The sequence below is a fragment of the Gopherus evgoodei genome, chromosome 1, assembly GCF_007399415.2.
Source record: "Gopherus evgoodei ecotype Sinaloan lineage chromosome 1, rGopEvg1_v1.p, whole genome shotgun sequence".
Classification (NCBI taxonomy): domain Eukaryota; kingdom Metazoa; phylum Chordata; order Testudines; family Testudinidae; genus Gopherus; species Gopherus evgoodei.
Genome location: NC_044322.1, coordinates 133,612,892 through 133,628,998, shown reverse-complemented (window position 1 = coordinate 133,628,998; position 16,107 = coordinate 133,612,892). Strand labels below are relative to the sequence as shown.

At 41.2% G+C, this 16,107-nt stretch overlaps 1 protein-coding gene across 6 annotated transcripts in view; it reads left to right on the top strand.

The window, feature by feature from the left end:
- MID1 (midline 1) overlaps positions 1-16,107 on the top strand; it is a 362,051-nt gene that overhangs the window by 186,197 nt on the left and 159,747 nt on the right. Inside the window, exon 1 of one of the 6 annotated variants that reach the window (XM_030572677.1) lies at positions 14,308-14,360. The exons of the other annotated variants lie outside the window; for them this stretch is intronic. The gene's annotated coding sequence lies outside the window, so the exon portion shown is untranslated. Of the gene's footprint in view, positions 1-14,307; positions 14,361-16,107 lie in introns of those variants that run through there. 6 annotated transcript variants of the gene reach the window in all.

Sequence of the window (16,107 nt, the reverse complement as noted above, 5' to 3'; positions counted from 1 at the left end):
AATCAAATGGACGCTCATGGAGGGAGGGAGGGAGAGGGTACTGAGGATTCCAGCTATCCCACAGTCCACAGCAGTCTCCGAAAAGTATTTGAATTCTTGGCTGAGCTCCCAGTGCCTGTAGATTCAAACACATTGTCCAGTGTGGTTCAGGGTATAGCTCGTCAATTTACTCCCTCCCCCCACCACATGAAAGAAAAGGGAAAGAAATCGTTTCTTGACTTTTTTCAGTGTCACCCTATGTCTACTGAATGCTGCTGGTAGACGCGATGCTGCAGCAGTGAAGAGCAGTATCTGCTCCTCTCCCCTCCCTGGTGGCGGACAGTACAATATGACTGCGATCTGTTGTCACCATCAGCCCGTGAGTGCTCCTGGCTGGCCTCAGGTGAGGTCGGCCGGGGGCGCCTGGGTAAAAATAGGAATGATTCCTGGTCATTCCCAGTAGATGGTACAGAACGGCTGGTAACCCTCCTCATCGTAGCAACTGGGGGCTGAGCTCCATCAGCCCCCTCCCTTTCCTGTGTAAAGAAAAGATTCTGTACTGCCTGGACTATCATAGCAGCGGGATGCTGGGCTCCTCTCCTCCACACCGCTTAATGTCCTACCTGGACTGTCATAGCAGCGGGAGGCTGCCTCCCCCTCATTTTATCTCACTAACAAGTCACTGTTCCTTATTCCTGCATTCTTTATAACTTCATGACACAAATGGGGGGGACACTGCCACAGTATCCCAGGAAAGTTGGGGGAGGAGGGAAGCAACAGGTGGGGTTGTTGCAGGGGCACCCCCCGAGCTGTGCTCTCTGATACACTGGTTCTCTAGTACACTTGCCCCATATTCTAGGCAGGACTGACTCTATTTTTAGAAACCATAAAGGAAGGATTGACTCAGGGAGTCATTCTCAGTTTTGCCTTTGCCCTCCCCGGCCGACCTCAGCCAGGGGCACCCATGATAGCAGCCGACAGTACAGAACGACAGATAACCGTCATCTTACTGCCAAATTACAATGGCAGCAGACGGTACAGAACGACTGATAACCGTCTCTGCTATCATGCAAAAGCAAACGAATGCTGCTGTGTAGTGCTGCAGTAACGCCTCTGTTAGCAGCATCCAGTACACATACGGTGACAGTAAAAAAAAAGCTGAATCGGGCTCCATGGTTGCCGTGCTACGGCGTCTGCCAGGGCAATCCAAGGCAAAAGGGCGCGAAATGATTGTCTGCTGTTGCTTTCCCGGAGGAAGGAATGAGTGACGACATTTACCCAGAACCACCCGCGACAATGATTCTTGCCCCATCAGGCACTGGGATCTCAACCCAGAATTCCAAGGGGCGGGGGAGACTGCAAGAACTATGGGATAGCTACAGAATACCTACCCACAGTGCAATGTTTCGGAAATCGACGCTAGCCTCGGACCATGGACGCACACCGCCGAATTAATGTGCTTAGTGTGGCTGCGTGCACTCGACTTTATACAATCTGTTTTACAAAACTGGTTTATGTAAAATCGGAATAATCCCATAGTGTAGACGTACCCTTAGAGAAAAATTTGTCAGATTCAGCCTCCGGGTTAAAATCTAGAATTAAGACAGCCAGTAGCTAGCAACTTTAAAACTGCAAAAATCTGGGTTGGTTTGTTTTGCTTTGTTCCTAAAATGGAAACATTTATTTTTTATTTTGTCTTAATTTAAAAATTGCATTAAAAATGAGGATCATTTCCACCTAAACAAACAAAACTCCCACAACCCTGCAAGTTACAGAGAGAGGCAGGATACTGAAACAAAACAGAAAGAGACCGCGCTTGTATGTCCTAACGACATTTCAGGTGTTTAATTCAATATATAAATCGAGTGGAAACTATTTTTTCTTTCAAAGGCGGCACAATAATTTCCCTAAATATCCAGTTTTCCCCTCCGATCTCTTTGTGGTTTTATGTATCAGGCTAATTGCTTTCCCTGTGATTCTTTTGTTGCTTTAGCAAAATTTGTTTGCCAAAAATAAGCCCCAGTGACACATCTTCCCACCATGTTCTCCATTTTTTAAAAAAAGCTCCATTTCAAGAAGGATCTACTGGCAATTTGGGCATCGCATCCATCCTCCTGGAGTGGAGGGTTTGACCCCCATCACCAGCCATTTTTTTTAAATGGCACAGTGCAGGGATAGACTTGAACTCAGAAATGGCCCCTGATATTATTTCTGTATTGGTTCCAGGGCAGAAAAAACTGACCCTTGGTCACACCAACAACTGTGAAATAAACAAGGATACCAGAAATGGGCCCCTAATCCTGTGGGCTGAACTGGGGACATAACATTAGCTGAATTTAAGCTGTTATGCAGCCAAGCAGAGGTGAAAGTAAGCTGGTACTGAATGCTTCAGCCACTTTCTTACTGGTACGCCGCTGCGCTTTCTTAGCGGTACGCCATACCAGCTTACTTTCACTGCTGCTCCCAGGAGACCCTTCTTGCTGGGGATTCCACAGTCCGGTTGTGTCCTGAGCCCCTTTCTGTAGACATATGCAGGAGGCACAGAAAGTTGTTATAGGAGTGCTCTATAATAGAACCTATATACGTGTAAATAGTTTGTTACTAAATAAAATGCCAGTAGATGGCATTCAGGAATATGTAGCATCATTTCTGGGTTTTGTATGACTAACAAAATTTTTGATGATACAAATTGCTTCCTGGGTGTAGCAGTTTACACAGAGCTTTAACAGAGAGGAGCCTGTGGTTACTGCAGTGGCTAGGCCTGATTTTCAAAGAAGCTGATCCCCCTCCCCACTCCCACTTTCTTAATCAGTAATTTTGGGGTATTACTGAAATCAGACCCAGTCTGTTTGCAGCAGTCTATGTTTGTGGGAGTACTCAGACACCATTCAAATGAGGCTTCTTATTTCTGGGGCTGGAAGCCCACAAAAGGGAATTCTTCGGGTCGGTGGAATGGGAAACGTTCTATGTTGGTGGCTCTTCACACTTCTTGCCTGGTCAAGCCATATCTATGATTTTGGAGGTCCTCCAGGTGCAGAAACTCAGGGGAGCCCATGTTTAATAGAAAATCAGGGACCTGTATTATTTATAAAAAGGGACATTGCACCATGGGAAAACTGAAAAAGAGAACATGTAATTCATCTAATTTGTCCAACATTTTCATATTCCCTTCCTACTATTAAAGAGATTTGTGCTTTCAGAAGGCTTTCTCCTCACAAATCAGCTTCTCCCTCTGCTAAATCCTGCAATAAAACATTAAATCTACTGCATGTTTATGGCATGAGTTATTTTTCTTCTTTTTCTTTCCCTTCTTAAAAGCAGAAAGCCCTTAAACAATATCTTTGAATGTGGCAGAAAGAGAGAGAATGTGAAAGTTAAATAAATCTATTCAAGAATATCTTCTCTATTTTCACAACCCTTGCTCCTTACTGATCTAGTCATTTTCATACTCTCCAACTCATCTTGTCCTAGGCACAACACGTATTAATCAGAAAAAGGGCAGCAGTTTCACTCATAAAGTGGATTTATAATACAAGTTTGATTCTGCCCTTTGACAAATTACTGCACTTGTGCGTATACATGCCAATGAGAAACTGTTAAGAAATGGGGCATGCTGCAGAACTGGACAGGATTGAGCCCTCACTGTTGCAATCTCCTTTGCAAGGTACAGTGAGTGCATTTAGTTTATCTGTCAGCGGAAAAAAAAACTACACTTTAGCTTTGTTCTTTTTTCCAGCTTCTGCATTAAACCCACATATTGATTCTTTCTGGGAACTGAGGTAGGAGTGTTTAGTATTCTGATTCTGTTAGGAGAGTTCTCAAAGAAATGAGGACAGAAGCCAAAAGGGCTCTTGCTCACCTCAAAATATAAGTTGATTTAACTTGGATGTATGTAGGTGAGGAATTTGAAGTTGTTTTAGGATGGCTAGCAGGGTGGGGTGGGCCTCAAAGGCTTGGTTTCCAGCTGCCATGATGATGTGATAATGCAAAGTGTAAATGACATTTACATCAGCATGCCAGCCCCGTGGACTCCATGATCTGAAGACAGACTGAACAAGCCAACTGTGTGCTGAACTGGCTGACACTCAGGTTGGGTTCCCAGAAGAAAAGGTTCTTCTTGGCTAATTGCTTCTTAATGAATATGCCCTGTCCTTTCATCCAAGTTCTGGATTGTGGTCTCTTCTCATCTGGCGCTGTGACACAATGAAGTCAGAATTCAAATGTCATTGCTTTGTGCCACAGAAACGACACTGAATTTACACACAGATTTTCTTAGTTCAGAAGAATTCAATGGCCTGGCTTGGAATTGCTCAGCTTACCAGAGATTTCTGTTGTTGTTGAAGCGTTGTGGTTACTTTCTGGAATGTGGAAGGATAAATACCATTTGGAGAGTTGCAGCTACGGTAACAGCAGCTTGTATGTCTGATTGCTTCAAGCATAAAGGGCAATTCTGAGCCTGGTTGGCAGTATTTGGATCAAGAGGATAGGAGATAGCAAGAGAGGAATAGAGCAGTCTTTCATGGCTGAGCTGATGCATACAAAGCTGACAAGAATATAGACAAGAGACAAAAACATGAATATAGAAGACTGGTAGACTTTGAGAATAGTGGATTTTGCTACAGAAACTGGTTTATGTCGCTAACCACATCTAGTGCATGCTTGGATTAGCTTTAAAATAGCTTTCATTGTCTCTATTTAACTTGAAGGCTGCCTGGTACATCAGACTATTTATTTATTATAAATCACAGTGAATGCTTTGGGCAATTCAGTTTACAATTAATATTATATATATTGTGGTACAGCCCCTTTGTGCGAGGTGCTCCGCACACACGTCAAAAAGACAGTCCCTCCCCCAAAGAGGTTATGTTCTAAATAGATTAAGATACAATAGACACAAAAGAGACGACAAATAATTGTTCTCTTTCAGCTGGGTTATTAGGCATTAGTCTGTTTGTTCCTTAGTGTTAATATTAATCTTTTTCTATCATTTTTAGGAGAATTTCTAGAACCTATAGTTCAGTGTGTATTGGGCACTGCCTCCGTTCCTGATTTACAGAAGATATAAGTCTTCTATAGCTACCAGCTAAGAGACTTCATCCTTCAGTTCAAGCAGTAGAGACTCATGTTCATTTCTTGGTGTTGCCCAAGATAACAGTTGTTACTCTGCTAAATGATTGGCCAAGTTTTCTTGGAGTCATTAGTAATGGGTCAGGGCCATTCTGGAAGGGTGCCCCCCCTTTTTAATTACTAATCCTTTGAGATTGAATATAGTTTGTATGAACACAGAGGCATGTTTTTAGTTTTTATGACATCACCCTACTTCAGGGTACATTAGAGCTGCAGGAGATGCTCTGGAAGAAAGGAAGAAAAGGAAACAACATTACATTTTGTTTTCTTGCCTCTTGGTATATGTTGTTCTTTAGGAAATTCCTTTAAAATAACAGTACAGTCACAGTATCCTGAGAACTGGTAGGCTTGCGAGAGCCTGTGTCCTTGGTGGCAGGTGATTCTTTGAAGCACTCCCCTGCCATAGGGGAAGAAAACACATCACAGCCGTTGCAGATGTATCAGTCAACCCCAACTGCCTATTCCACAGTCAGTAACTTTGTATTGGGCATCGCCTAGCCTTCCTGGCTTTGGGTGTTCTAACCTGACAAAGACCCAGAAGAGAGGATACAGAGAATGACACAAGCAAGTGTAATTGAGGATTCCTTTTAAATCACAAATATATGGGGAGAGAGTATGGTTGACAAGATTAATTAGTGCTTTATGTTTATCAAATGATTCCAGCCATACTAAACCCATGAATTATGACCTGAACTTTGTAGGAAAGACCAAGAGAGATTATGCCTTTTACAATGCATATCAGTTTATGAATTTTGTTTTTATTTTGTATGAGAGAAAAATCAGATGAATAGGCCAACAGTGCATATACAGGATAATATGAAATGTATTACCATGATTTATATTTCTTTTGGAGAGTCAGATAAATGCAGATAAACCAAGCATGGGTCAGCAAGGCCTGCCTCTCTTCTGCTGCCTTAGGTAGTATGAATTTGGGTCCATCTTGTCTGAAAAAATCATTGTACCTGCTTTAGGTCATCACTTAAAATGATAATTAAAAAATCTCCATTTTCCTCCTCCAGGAGACTGTAAATGTATATTCCTGTAGCTACTTTATGTAGAGTTCCATCTCCTTGCTTGCCTAGGGAATTAAAATGCATGCATGTTTGAATTAGAAAACTGAAGGGCCACATCCAATAGACTCTCTCACAAGTGGTCTGTACTCAGTTCAAAGGGACTGCGCCCTTAAGTAAAGATATCTCAAATGTACATCTTAAGAGTCTGCCGGATTGGGTCTTTTGTTTTTTAATTAAAGCACATGGCTCTTCTTTTACTACTGTACTACTACATGCACATTCAGTTCCTTTTCCTAATGCATTGCACAGAGAGAGAACTGTTTACATATTTAAAATTAACATAGGAATATCAACTGAAGACATACTCTTGGGACTAAGGACTCATTGCATTAAAATATACTTGCTTTGGTCCTAATCCTGCAAACACCTAGGCACATGCTTAACTTCACCAATGTGAGTAGTCCCACAATAGTAAAGTTAATGGGTGTGTGTTTGTGGGATTGGGGTGGAGGAACACTGTGTGTGTGTGTGATTCCCTCTAGTATCTGCAGACAGGATAAGGCCCCCGATACTACTTCTAGCTAGTGGATATTTCCTTATCTGCCGCACAGGGTTTTGTTACAATGTGGAAGAAAAGATTTTCAGTATCAGGCCCTTAATTTGTAATTAAAATAAGATGCTGATAATGGAAATAGTTTTGTCAAGCAATGGACTTTTGAATGATGTAGTAATTTAAAAATACTAATTTCATCAGAAAAAGTGCAGCCTGTAGGAAATGCGTGGGATGGAAGAATGCAGCAGGACTTGGCCAGGAAAATACGATGACTGAATCATTCCAAATAACTTGTTGGGACTTATTAGCAAGTCCAAATGGCCAGTGTCAGATCCATCTGTGCTGATTACAGTGCTGATATGACATTACTGTAACATATCCCTCTTTGTTAAGAAACTTTGGCGCTGATCTTGCATTCTTTGTATACCCAAAGCTCTCATCAGCTTCAGGATTGGAGGTTTTAAGAGACATGTTGAACTTGCCGTCAAAGAATGAAGAGAGTGCTCATTTTTGACCATTTGAGTCCATTCCCTCCAAGACCTGATTTGGTGTCAGATTGAGAGTGGGTCCATCCATCCATCCGTTGAGTGAGGGAGGAGGGGGTCAGCAGATCAACACTCTAAGCTGATGCCTATTCTTGTAGAGGTTAATTTTAAAAACTGTCATCGCTACAGCATTGTTAGTCAAGCAGAACAAAAGTTAACAATCATCTCAAAACAGTCACATACAGGGAAAACTGGAGGCAGGCTTGAACAACAGACCAAAAGGTTCAAAAGCACTAACCAGTGAACCTAAACTATGCACTAATCACTGATTTATCTCGGTGCACTCATAGTAAAAACCAGGAAATTATTTTCAGAGAATTATAGATGATAATATCCTAATTCTGGATATTCCAGGGTGGAGGAACAGGGTGTCATTCTTTTTTTAAAATAGTTACCCAATCAGTTGAAGTAGGGTACAGAGAAGAAGCCCATACCTATCAATGGAATTCTGTTCAGAAATGAGATGAGACCTAAATTATCCAGAACAGCGATCTAGAGAATTTCCAATCTTTAAACTTCCCCTAGAAAAAAAAATCCTGTATTTACAAGGAAACAAAGAGCGTTGTCCCATATAACATAAACAAAAATTTGAGATATGCTCTTTATAAAACAATCCTTTCCTATTTATAACACTGAGATATCACTATTGTATACAGCAAAACTAAGAATCTGATATTATGCTAAAATATATACTTTGGATACTGTTAGTATAGAAGCTTTTAATACCAGGTATTAAATCAGTTTTGTTCTCTATCTTGACAGAGGTTTAGGTTTTAAGAACAGAAATTTTAGGGCATTGAGATACCATAGTGGTTGCTGTGGTATGAGAAACTGAATAGACTAGAGTAAGACTGCCCTAGTAAACGTATGCACTCCTTACATCCCAATATGTTGAATCAGAAAAGCTTTTGGGTAAGTGAAATCGGAGCTCATCATCGTAAAGCATTTATTAAAGAGGAGGGCCAATGCTAGGTTAAAGTTTAAGGCACATCACTCCAAGGGAAGATTAGGCAGGAGCAAAGGCCGCAAAGTTGGGACTGGGATTCAAACTTGCCCAAGGTTTGAGGATATTTGGATTTGAGGTTTAGAGTCAGTCTCTAATCCCAAATGTAGTCTAGGGTTGTATTAATTTCCAAAAATTTCAGCTAGAACACCAACTCCCTAAGGCTCCTCTGATAATCCCAGCCTTTTGTGGTTTGTGTGTTTCAGATTGAACCACATTTGGATATTCATATTGCTTTAAAGCAGTTTACACAAGCTCTTGTTACTTATTCACTGCAAAAGGTTTTTCAGGTGGTGATGCTGAGCAGAAGTTGCAGTGCGTTGTTTATATTGCGGAGTTGCTGTAATCATCATCATCATCATGTTCCTATTACACCTCTGGCATTTAGGGCAGTGAGGAAGCTCCCCCACTCCTTTCTGTTTCTGGCAAGTCTTTCAGTGGTTCCCCAGCTGTGCCCCAGGTTTTTCAGCTCAGCTTCCACAGCTCTTCACCATGTTGTTTTTGGGTGGCCTTGTTGCTGTAAGAGGAGTCAAATAGAACAGCCTCATTCTTATGGGATTTTTCTCCACTGGTCTGAGTAGTATGTCATCTCTGTTCACTACATAGGAACATGCATAGTTCTATTCCTCATCTTCTTTTTTCATATGAGGGATCTGTCACCCTTTTCATTACTGCTTTTCTAATCATTCCCTGTCTTTCAAGTAGTCAGACTAGAATTCAGTGCTTTACTGTCAATTTAACTACCTAACAAAAGGAATTATTCCTCTTCTTCTCTAGCCAAAAAAGAGAAAACAGTTTCTGGGCTCATGGCTCCGTTGATCACAGGGGATTGTTAAAACCATGTCCTGTATAATAATAGTTAAGCCGGATGGGGTAGTAGCTTTTCATTTTTTTTTTCAAGATTACAAGTAACTTCAATGTATTGTGAATGAGGGGAGTTTTTGTGAATGGCTCACTTTGAAGTTTAGAAAGATACCGGCTTGTTTGAACAAAGGAAATCTAATATTTGATGGGGCAATTCATAATCTAGTCATTTTATGTGAACCAAGTACCATACAATTGTTCCTTCAGTGAGTCACAAAGATGGGCAAAGAGCACATGCTGTTACTGAAATTAAAGTTTGCCAGGCTCCAGAGAGCTGTAATAAAATAGTCACTTTTAGTAGGACTCATTGCGCCATATTCGAGTTTACTTAAATGCTAATGTAATTTGCAAGGGAGTATAAATGGCACAGTGGTGTATTATTTTTCATCCTTTTTCTAAGCTGAGAGAGCTAAAGGTGGGGGTGTATCTGACAACAGGAGACTGTGCTATGAAGCAGTCATTTAAAGGAGACTGTAATAACGAGGTGCAGCATAAAACAGCCATGTAAAGTGGTTTGGTATAAAGAAGCCATCCACCTTCCATGGAAAATTTCCATCAAGGGAGTTGCATTTCCTATGACACTAGTTCTGAATTTGGCCTCTAGTGACTGGGCTGGATTCTGAGTCCTACCCTGCTCTCTTACTACACAAAGGGAGTGCAAACCTCATGCAAGTCCCAAAGTGTAGATGCCCCTGGCATGGTTGCAGGGCCAGCTCCTATGCCTCCTACTCTCTTGGCCTCAGGTACCAGGAGCATATCTGGGATGGGCAGGAGAAGTGGCCATAGAGCAATGCACTCTGTGAATCCCCAACTGGCAGAAGAGCCCTAGATCTCTAGGAACGTGCTGTTTAGAGCAGCCTTCATGTTTAGCCAGTGAGAGAATCAGAGAGCCATAACTGGCTCCGACAGCCCCCACACTGTGTTCACCTGGCATAAGTTGGACATGACAGGGAAACTAGGACATTAGATTTTCTTCTCGAACAATCATTTTACTTCCAAAGAAACTTTCTCAGAAATTGAAGGAATAGCATTTTCACTGTCTCCATCTAGCTGTGCACATGAATAAATCAGCATGTGTGTAAGCATCCTTACACTTGACCAAAAACACAAACTGAGGACATGTAAGCTAGCAACCACTATTCTTAAATGTCAGCCTCCCTGAAACTTTTTTATTTTTCTCATTGTTAATATTATATTGATGTGGCTGTGCCCTGATCTCACTGTGGTACGTGGCTGCATTTGCACCCTGCACAGGGACTGATGGCTTGGAATATCAGCTGCCTGATACCTGGCAGTATCTCTCAAGCTATTAATGGTTGTACCCCCAAAAAATCAAGAACAAATGCAAAAGTACTTCAAATTTCAAAAAGTTGGCATTTTTTTAACTTGAAAACGGGTGCACCCATGTGAAAAATTCTGGAATGATATAAAAATAAATCAGAAAAATGAATCCAAATTGAGCTCTTCTAAGCAGAAACCAGCAAAAATATGTTCCATCTTCTGACCAGAGGTGACTTTTGTCTTGAAAATATGCAAAAAAAACCCCTCAAAACAAACAAACAAACCAACCAAGCATATTGTAATGTTTGTATGTGGAAAATATGTTAACCTGTTGAAATACTGGCATATGAAATTGTTTTTGAATCTTCTTCAGTCTGTCTGGCTATTTATACCTTGCTCACCAGCATAACATCTGAGCAATCTGCCCTCAGCGCAAAGCCCAAATAATTGGTGTCTGGAGTGCAGAGTTCCATGGGATTGGAATCCTGTGATCTGTCTGGGGAGTTGATCAACAGCCACTTCTGGTGGTACTCTTCTATGGCTGTGAATGTCTGGTGGATCCATGACCCATTGTTTACATCCCACTCCCCTCTTGGTCTGCTTCTTCACCTAAAAGCTTTGTGCTTGTCTGGGCACAGAGAGCCTGCTGTGGAGCACAGCTCCATGGTGGGCAGGGACCAACAATCTGGGATCCCATAAAATCTGGTCTCCCTTGCTCATAAGGTTGCCATCTTTCTAATGGCTAGTAACCGGATCCCTGAGTCCCCACCCCCTGCTCTGCCTCACCCCTCAGAACAAAAAAACCGGACATCAGTCAGATGGCAAGTGGACGCGCAAGCTGAAACCCAGACTGTCCAGGTGAAAACTGAACAAGTGGCAACCCTACTTGCTCAGCAGAATCATTTTGTGTCAAATCCTCTCCATACAGAGGTGTTGTGGGTGGCCCAGAATTCTGCATAATCAGGGTGTTGACGAGCAAAAGCACTGGAGGTCCTGTCATCAGAAATATGTGCTTTTCCTCATTTAAAAATTATTTTGACTCTATTGTGGGTTAAAGACTTGCCTTTGATGTCTAAGGGTGGGGAAAGTGTACTTCTGGAATACTGCTCCCAGTCCACAGACCGTCATGAATATCAATAGGAAATGAATACAAAGAGGGAGGCTAGTGTATGTTTCCAGAAAAGTGTCTGTTTAATGTTTGAAATGCTGAGTTAAGGGAAGGGCAGCAAGTGAGAGACCAGAAGGAGAGATGAGGTGAACACTCCATTAGGTGCATGATTTAGCTTATGTTAAAGCTGCTGAATAAAAACTAGGAGATGCTAATGTGGCCAGGGGACACAGTAGAAATATTTGCTTTGGGGAGCAAATTCTTTGATTTTTCTCTTGTACGTTTTTCCTTTCTCCTTCTCTTTTCATATTGACCACCCAGACATTTGTTTGCACAATGGTATTTCCCCATCTGGAAGTTGTCCCACACAGTAAGCATAAAGCTGTTCCAGAAATCCAGTTTGCGGCATAAGGGCCTGATCCTGTAAATACACGAATAACCCCACTGAAGTCTATGGTCAACTCATAAGAGTAAAGTGAGAAGGATTAAGCCCTCAATGGCTCTCACACTGAATGTATACAAAAATCCACATTTTTAATCACACAAGTGAGTTCAGATCAAAATAGACCTGTTTGGTTAGAACTGAGGCAACCTTCTCCCACTGTCCTTTCCTCCTGTTACACATCTTTAAAAGGGGCACTGTGGAAACTTTAATGTTCTTATTTTGTGTAACTGGTTCATTAGAATCATCTTTATCCAAAACACCACTATGCAAATCTCCCTGTCTAATTTAGCTTAACTATCTCTTTGGCCTCCACTACCATAATGTCTGAGCACCTCACAGTCTTTATTGTGCTTGTCGTCACAACAACCCTGTGTGGTAGGGTAGTGCTGCTATCCCTGTTTTATCGGTTGGGAACTGAGGCACAGAGGGATTAAGGCCTTACTGCACAAAAGGAGTTAGGTCCCTATAAAATCACCCTTATTCACAACGAATAAGGATAGAATAGGCTCCTTAGAGTGTGATTCACAAAAGCTAGCATGCCACCTAAGCAATGCCAATGAGAAGGATGCGTGCCCTCTCTGAGAGAGAGGTGCCTAAATCCTGGCTCCAGGGAGATGCCTTGGGATTCTCAGTTGCAAAATGTCTCTTGGTGGTAAATGCCTACACCTTTAGCAAGAAGATGGGAAAGAGGAAGGTAACTTCCCTCATATCTTTTAGCCCAGTGGTTAGGGTACTCACCTGGAATGTTGGAGAGACACAATCCAAGTCCTCACTCTGCCTGATGGGAAGAGGGAATTTGAGCAAGCATCTGCCACCTCTCAGATGAGTGCCCTACTCTTTGGGCTGCAGGACTCCCTGAGATTCAGTCCTGTTGAAGCTGTTGCACTCTGAATAAATAATGAAAGAGTCAGTCGAGCAGAGGGACTAGATCCTGGGTTTCACAACTCAGTGCTCTAACCACCAGACAACAGTGTCATTCTCATGAGCGTGTGCTCATTCTCACTTGTTCATTCACTCTCTTTCAAAGAGTCATTTGGGCTAGAGAAATAACCCAAGCCTGAGACTAATTCTATTGAACTCACCATGCATGTAGAAGACTCATGATCCAGTCTTCTTCTCCAGTGACTCTAATAATTTATTCACAGTGGAACAGCTTCAAAAGGAGAAATCCTTAAAAAATCTGAATGAAGTATGTCGATAAGGGCTCCAATCCGTTGTTTAAAGGAAATGAAATGCATAGGAAATTAAATAATCACAATGTTTATTATTCCATTGTGAACAAAATACAGACTCATGTGGGGAAAGATAAACCAAAGAGAATGTTTGTTTTGCATCCTTATGACCAAACAACTGAGGTATGTTTGCTTTCAATATGCTGTGCTGCAACTGCATGAAAGAAGTCATTGCAGCATGAAAAACAGAAAACACCAGGAAGCAATTCTTTCCTGCTGTTTCCACTTTAACATGCATTTTTTAACACCTTTGTTGGAGTCCAAATGTCTGGTGTAATATCAAATCAGTCAGGATTACAATCAGAAATTTTACGTGGTGCATTTGAGTTAATCCGTAGTTTATTCTTGCGGGTTGTTCACTTGCACACTGATAATTTAGCAACATTTTTTACACAACTGCAATCACCCAGTGTTTCACCTCCTAAACTAAAAGAGATGGCTTATTGCTCTGTTGTACAGGAAAGAATTCCCTTCCCAATAAATACATTTAGGTGTTTCATGCAGCTGCCCCAGCTTTTAGATGAACTCCTGCCAGGCTTTGTTTATGTGATCTATGTTTTAATACTACTTGGAAAAAATAATAAAAATAGCAGGGGAATCATTTGTCATTTTTGTCCCGTAGAGTTCTACATTCTGTGAAGAAGAAGAAAAGTTCTGTACTGTTCACATTGTGTGACAGGTTTTGCTAGTTCAGTTCAGTCTCCTTTACAGGCATGGGAGCTACAATTCATTATTCAGCTCTGGATTAATTACACAGCAGGCTGAGCTTCCACTTGTTCAAGTTATGTGGCAGTGTAGCCCAATGTCCTTATTACAAACCATCATTGTTGGACAGGTTATACAGCTCTGTGAGAGAATCTGATCCTCATTGCTTTTTCACTCGATTTAAGTTGAATGCTGAGAGAGATTTTGCTTTAGGGTCAGTGACTGAGGCATCTGGATTGCTGAAGGATTTTTGATTCTTGAACTCTGGCGGAGGTGATTAGGTGGAGCTGGTTTTCCTGGAATTGTAGGGTAGATTTTCCTGTTGTGTTTCAGCGTCCACTGTCTCACAGTTACAGACACAGTCACAGCACTGCTCCAGGATTAGTAGGATAGTGGTAGCCGCTACCATCTGGCCTTTTTGGCCTGTCAGTATTTTTTGAGTGGGTCAACGTGGTCTTTCTCTACAGCAATGTATCAGCCAAAAGAACTAGGGCGAAATCCATCGGTGGGTATGTGAGTTGATACGTTCTTGAGAGTTGGAACAGATGCTTAAATTTTCAATGGCAAGATTACATTTTCCATTTTCAAAAATATTTTCAAATGTATTTAACAATATGCTAAAACAGCATTTTATGTTTTTGTGCTATTATAGAAAATGATCTCTGTATGGAAAGCTTAACAAAAATGGGAATGTTTCTCAGTAATAAGCTATTTTAAATTGTGTGCATGTTGTTTTATCAAATTAGTGTTAAGCTACTAAAGAAACCTGAAAAACAGGCATTTTTATTTTAAGTGCAACTTTATAGTTTTGGTTTTAAAAGTATCAAATAAAGGAGGAGGTAGCACATTTTCCCTCATTTCTGTCATTTAAACATGAAATTCCCTACAGCCCTCTACCCTGCGTATGCAAAGTCTTTGAAATCCCCTTTTGATATAAAATATTCATTTGTTACCAGTCAAGTTACATAATCTAAAACCTTGACATGCACTACACTAATGTCCTAGAGATGAAGTTTAGAAGGATAAACTTTTTTTTAGCCCCAGTATGGTCAAGGTGGTATAGAAAGCAGCTTGAGCATGTAAACTATTTTATTTGTGTGATTGACGTAATGCCCACCAGATGTACTATATGTATTCAGTGAAACCGGGAGTGTGTATGATCCACAATTACTGAGTTTCTAATCTATATTTCCCAGTATGATATTTCAAACTGAACAATTGTCTGTCTAAGAGCAAGATAATCTGACATTCGGAGAGGTCGGTTTTTAAAGTAGCTATTTAAAAATCAAATGGATAATGAGGCGTGCGTGTGTGTTGTGGGGAGTAGGGGTGGGGGTGGGGCTGAAACTGTACAACTACATGCCAGTAATTCTATCCATCACGTTACTCATTTTCGACCAGTAAAAGTTATGGGTCACTGTGCTCTGATAATTGACCAGAAATGTATAACATGTCTTAGGTCTAGAAAGTTGAGCTAAATAAAAGGAGATTTTACATTTTGTTGATGAATGGCATTGCAGAGTTGTAACTTTAGGTATTTGTTTTTCTCATGCTGTCATCTATTTAGTGTACTGATGCAACTATTCTGTGTAGAGAATAATTTTGTTTTTGTTCCTTTTCACTCTCTGTCCCTCCGCTGTAGGATGTTGTACTGGACAGTTGTCTCCATGACATCAGTCACTACCCCAGGCAGCAACATTTAATGGATCGTTTCCTTTTTTCTTTTTTTACCCTCCTTTTCTACCTTTTTAGAGAGATGCTGAGCACAAGCATCCCCTGCTGATTTCATACGAGCATTCTGTACCTCTCTTGATGAGAGTTATAATGAGAACATAAAAGCAGTACTGAGCAAATGCTGTACTGCACATTGCATCTTGGCTTTAAAATGCGTGGCTAGAGAGAAGTGAGAATCAAGCACTAACTCCCAGCTATTATGAGACTGAGTAATAAGAGTTCTGAAAATCCTGTATTTACTCAGTAAAATTTAGTTCAGATGCAGCACCCAGCTATCAATGAGGTTCTGCTTTTTGTGCAGCCTTCCAGGTGGATTGAGGCAGATGATTTCCTCCAAGGTCAAATATATTAAATGACTTTACTCAAATTAGAACTAAGTATCCTCTGGCTTCCCAGTCTTTCATAGGTGCTGGAACTAAAGGTATGGGGGGTGCTGCAGCACCCTCTGGCTTGAAGTGGTTTCCATTAAATACAGCAGGAGTCTCAAACTCAATTTACCTTAGGGCCAGTGCCAGTCC